The sequence below is a fragment of the Lissotriton helveticus genome, chromosome 1_2 (assembly GCF_964261635.1).
Source record: "Lissotriton helveticus chromosome 1_2, aLisHel1.1, whole genome shotgun sequence".
In the NCBI taxonomy this organism is placed as follows: domain Eukaryota; kingdom Metazoa; phylum Chordata; class Amphibia; order Caudata; family Salamandridae; genus Lissotriton; species Lissotriton helveticus.
The window spans coordinates 313,646,356-313,652,685 of NC_136058.1; positions in this window are offsets into that span (position 1 = coordinate 313,646,356).

Consider the following 6,330-nt stretch of genomic DNA (forward strand, 5'->3'; position numbering starts at 1 on the left):
CCTACTGATCCCCTCTGTACACTCTATTATGCCCTCGTGCAGTCTCTTCCTACTGATCCCCTCTGTACACTCTATTATACCCTCGTGCAGTCTCTTCCTACTGATCCCCTCTGTACACTCTATTATGCCCTCGTGCAGTCTCTTCCTACGGATCCCCTCTGTACACTCTATTATGCCCTCGTGCAGTCCCTTCCTACTGATCCCCTCTGTACACTCTATTATGCCCTCGTGCAGTCTCTTCCTACGGATCCCCTCTGTACACTCTATTATGCCCTCGTGCAGTCTCTTCCTACTGATCCCCTCTGTACACTCTATTATACCCTCGTGCAGTCTCTTCCTACTGATCCCCTCTGTACACTCTATTATACCCTCGTGCAGTCCCTTCCTACTGATCCCCTCTGTACACTCTATTATGCCCTCGTGCAGTCTCTTCCTACTGATCCCCTCTGTACACTCTATTATGCCCTCGTGCAGTCCCTTCCTACTGATCCCCTCTGTACACTCTATTATACCCTCGTGCAGTCCCTTCCTACTGATCCCCTCTGTACACTCTATTATGCCTTCGGTGCAGTCTCTTCCTACTGATCCCCTCTGTACACTCTATTATACCCTCGTGCAGTCTCTTCCTACTGATCCCCTCTGTACACTCTATTATACCCTCGTGCAGTCTCTTCCTACGGATCCCCTCTGTACACTCTATTATACCCTCGTGCAGTCTCTTCCTACTGATCCCCTCTGTACACTCTATTATACCCTCGTGCAGTCTCTTCCTACTGATCCCCTCTGTACACTCTATTATACCCTCGTGCAGTCTCTTCCTACTGATCCCCTCTGTACACTCTATTATGCCCTCGTGCAGTCCCTTCCTACGGATCCCCTCTGTACACTCTATTATGCCCTCGTGCAGTCTCTTCCTACGGATCCCCTCTGTACACTCTATTATGCCCTCGTGCAGTCTCTTCCTACTGATCCCCTCTGTACACTCTATTATGCCCTCGTGCAGTCTCTTCCTACGGATCCCCTCTGTACACTCTATTATGCCCTCGTGCAGTCTCTTCCTACTGATCCCCTCTGTACACTCTATTATGCCCTCGTGCAGTCTCTTCCTACTGATCCCCTCTGTACACTCTATTATGCCCTCGTGCAGTCTCTTCCTACTGATCCCCTCTGTACACTCTATTATACCCTCGTGCAGTCTCTTCCTACGGATCCCCTCTGTACACTCTATTATACCCTCGTGCAGTCTCTTCCTACGGATCCCCTCTGTACACTCTATTATACCCTCGTGCAGTCCCTTCCTACTGATCCCCTCTGTACACTCTATTATGCCCTCGTGCAGTCTCTTCCTACGGATCCCCTCTGTACACTCTATTATACCCTCGTGCAGTCTCTTCCTACTGATCCCCTCTGTACACTCTATTATGCCCTCGTGCAGTCTCTTCCTACTGATCCCCTCTGTACACTCTATTATACCCTCGTGCAGTCTCTTCCTACTGATCCCCTCTGTACACTCTATTATGCCCTCGTGCAGTCTCTTCCTACGGATCCCCTCTGTACACTCTATTATGCCCTCGTGCAGTCCCTTCCTACTGATCCCCTCTGTACACTATATTATACCCTCGTGCAGTCTCTTCCTACTGATCCCCTCTGTACACTCTATTATGCCCTCGTGCAGTCTCTTCCTACGGATCCCCTCTGTACACTCTATTATGCCTTCGGTGCAGTCCCTTCCTACTGATCCCCTCTGTACACTCTATTATGCCTTCGGTGCAGTCTCTTCCTACTGATCCCCTCTGTACACTCTATTATGCCCTCGTGCAGTCTCTTCCTACGGATCCCCTCTGTACACTCTATTATGCCTTCGGTGCAGTCCCTTCCTACTGATCCCCTCTGTACACTCTATTATGCCTTCGGTGCAGTCTCTTCCTACTGATCCCCTCTGTACACTCTATTATGCCCTCGTGCAGTCTCTTCCTACTGATCCCCTCTGTACACTCTATTATACCCTCGTGCAGTCCTTCCTACTGATCCCCTCTGTACACTCTATTATGCCCTCGTGCAGTCTCTTCCTACTGATCCCCTCTGTACACTCTATTATACCCTCGTGCAGTCTCTTCCTACTGATCCCCTCTGTACACTCTATTATACCCTCGTGCAGTCTCTTCCTACGGATCCCCTCTGTACACTCTATTATGCCCTCGTGCAGTCTCTTCCTACGGATCCCCTCTGTACACTCTATTATACCCTCGTGCAGTCCCTTCCTACTGATCCCCTCTGTACACTCTATTATGCCTTCGGTGCAGTCTCTTCCTACTGATCCCCTCTGTACACTCTATTATGCCTTCGGTGCAGTCTCTTCCTACGGATCCCCTCTGTACACTCTATTATACCCTCGTGCAGTCTCTTCCTACTGATCCCCTCTGTACACTCTATTATACCCTCGTGCAGTCTCTTCCTACGGATCCCCTCTGTACACTCTATTATGCCCTCGTGCAGTCTCTTCCTACGGATCCCCTCTGTACACTCTATTATGCCCTCGTGCAGTCCCTTCCTACTGATCCCCTCTGTACACTCTATTATGCCTTCGGTGCAGTCTCTTCCTACTGATCCCCTCTGTACACTCTATTATGCCCTTCGGTGCAGTCTCTTCCTACGGATCCCCTCTGTACACTCTATTATACCCTCGTGCAGTCTCTTCCTACTGATCCCCTCTGTACACTCTATTATGCCCTCGTGCAGTCTCTTCCTACTGATCCCCTCTGTACACTCTATTATACCCTCGTGCAGTCTCTTCCTACTGATCCCCTCTGTACACTCTATTATACCCTCGTGCAGTCTCTTCCTACGGATCCCCTCTGTACACTCTATTATACCCTCGTGCAGTCTCTTCCTACGGATCCCCTCTGTACACTCTATTATACCCTCGTGCAGTCTCTTCCTACGGATCCCCTCTGTACACTCTATTATACCCTCGTGCAGTCCCTTCCTACTGATCCCCTCTGTACACTCTATTATGCCCTCGTGCAGTCTCTTCCTACGGATCCCCTCTGTACACTCTATTATACCCTCGTGCAGTCTCTTCCTACTGATCCCCTCTGTACACTCTATTATGCCCTCGTGCAGTCTCTTCCTACTGATCCCCTCTGTACACTCTATTATGCCCTCGGTGCAGTCCTCTTCCTACTGATCCCCTCTGTACACTCTATTATGCCTTCGGTGCAGTCTCTTCCTACTGATCCCCTCTGTACACTCTATTATGCCCTCGGTGCAGTCTCTTCCTACTGATCCCCTCTGTACACTCTATTATACCCTCGTGCAGTCTCTTCCTACTGATCCCCTCTGTACATTCTATCAATTATACCCTTTCGTGCAGTCTCTTCCTACGGATCCCCTCTGTACACTCTATTATACCCTCGTGCAGTCTCTTCCTACTGATCCCCTCTGTACACTCTATTATACCCTCGTGCAGTCTCTTCCTACTGATCCCCTCTGTACACTCTATTATGCCCTCGTGCAGTCTCTTCCTACGGATCCCCTCTGTACACTCTATTATACCCTCGTGCAGTCTCTTCCTACTGATCCCCTCTGTACACTCTATTATACCCTCGTGCAGTCTCTTCCTACTGATCCCCTCTGTACACTCTATTATACCCTCGTGCAGTCTCTTCCTACTGATCCCCTCTGTACACTCTATTATGCCCTCGGTGCAGTCTCTTCCTACTGATCCCCTCTGTACACTCTATTATGCCCTCGTGCAGTCTCTTCCTACGGATCCCCTCTGTACACTCTATTATACCCTCGTGCAGTCTCTTCCTACGGATCCCCTCTGTACACTCTATTATGCCCTCGGTGCAGTCTCTTCCTACTGATCCCCTCTGTACACTCTATTATACCCTCGTGCAGTCTCTTCCTACTGATCCCCTCTGTACACTCTATTATGCCCTCGTGCAGTCTCTTCCTACTGATCCCCTCTGTACACTCTATTATACCCTCGTGCAGTCTCTTCCTACTGATCCCCTCTGTACACTCTATTATGCCCTCGTGCAGTCTCTTCCTACGGATCCCCTCTGTACACTCTATTATACTCTTAATAGCCCTTCGGTGCAGTCCCTTCCTACTGATCCCCTCTGTACACTCTATTATACCCTCGTGCAGTCTCTTCCTACGGATCCCCTCTGTACACTCTATTATGCCCTCGTGCAGTCTCTTCCTACTGATCCCCTCTGTACACTCTATTATACCCTCGTGCAGTCTCTTCCTACTGATCCCCTCTGTACACTCTATTATGCCTTCGGTGCAGTCTCTTCCTACGGATCCCCTCTGTACACTCTATTATGCCCTCGTGCAGTCTCTTCCTACGGATCCCCTCTGTACACTCTATTATGCCCTCGTGCAGTCTCTTCCTACTGATCCCCTCTGTACACTCTATTATGCCCTCGTGCAGTCTCTTCCTACGGATCCCCTCTGTACACTCTATTATACCCTCGTGCAGTCTCTTCCTACTGATCCCCTCTGTACACTCTATTATGCCCTCGTGCAGTCTCTTCCTACTGATCCCCTCTGTACACTCTATTATGCCCTCGTGCAGTCTCTTCCTACTGATCCCCTCTGTACACTCTATTATGCCCTCGTGCAGTCTCTTCCTACTGATCCCCTCTGTACACTCTATTATGCCCTCGTGCAGTCTCTTCCTACGGATCCCCTCTGTACACTCTATTATACCCTCGTGCAGTCTCTTCCTACTGATCCCCTCTGTACACTCTATTATGCCCTCGTGCAGTCTCTTCCTACTGATCCCCTCTGTACACTCTATTATGCCCTCGTGCAGTCTCTTCCTACTGATCCCCTCTGTACACTCTATTATGCCCTCGTGCAGTCTCTTCCTACTGATCCCCTCTGTACACTCTATTATACCCCCCCGTGCAGTCTCTTCCTACGGATCCCCTCTGTACACTCTATTATACCCTCGTGCAGTCTCTTCCTACTGATCCCCTCTGTACACTCTATTATGCCCTCGTGCAGTCTCTTCCTACTGATCCCCTCTGTACACTCTATTATGCCCTCGTGCAGTCTCTTCCTACTGATCCCCCTCTGTACACTCTTATTACTACCTTTTCCCGTGCAGTCTCTTCCTACTGATCCCCTCTGTACACTCTATTATGCCCTCGTGCAGTCTCTTCCTACTGATCCCCTCTGTACACTCTATTATGCCCTCGTGCAGTCTCTTCCTACTGATCCCCTCTGTACACTCTATTATACCCTCGTGCAGTCTCTTCCTACTGATCCCCTCTGTACACTCTATTATGCCCTCGTGCAGTCTCTTCCTACGGATCCCCTCTGTACACTCTATTATACCCTCGTGCAGTCTCTTCCTACTGATCCCCTCTGTACACTCTATTATACCCTCGTGCAGTCTCTTCCTACTGATCCCCTCTGTACACTCTATTATGCCCTCGTGCAGTCTCTTCCTACTGATCCCCTCTGTACACTCTATTATGCCCTCGTGCAGTCTCTTCCTACTGATCCCCTCTGTACACTCTATTATGCCCTCGTGCAGTCTCTTCCTACTGATCCCCTCTGTACACTCTATTATGCCCTCGTGCAGTCTCTTCCTACTGATCCCCTCTGTACACTCTATTATACCCTCGTGCAGTCTCTTCCTACTGATCCCCTCTGTACACTCTATTATGCCCTCGTGCAGTCTCTTCCTACTGATCCCCTCTGTACACTCTATTATGCCCTCGTGCAGTCTCTTCCTACTGATCCCCTCTGTACACTCTATTATACCCTCGTGCAGTCTCTTCCTACTGATCCCCTCTGTACACTCTATTATGCCCTCGTGCAGTCTCTTCCTACTGATCCCCTCTGTACACTCTATTATGCCCTCGTGCAGTCTCTTCCTACTGGATCCCCTCTGTACACTCTATTATACCCTCGTGCAGTCTCTTCCTACTGATCCCCTCTGTACACTCTATTATGCCCTCGTGCAGTCTCTTCCTACTGATCCCCTCTGTACACTCTATTATACCCTCGTGCAGTCTCTTCCTACTGATCCCCTCTGTACACTCTATTATACCCTCGTGCAGTCTCTTCCTACTGATCCCCTCTGTACACTCTATTATGCCCTCGTGCAGTCTCTTCCTACTGATCCCCTCTGTACACTCTATTATACCCTCGTGCAGTCTCTTCCTACGGATCCCCTCTGTACACTCTATTATGCCCTCGTGCAGTCTCTTCCTATGGATCCCCTCTGTACACTCTATTATACCCTCGTGCAGTCTCTTCCTACTGATCCCCTCTGTACACTCTATTATGGCCCTCGTGCAGTCT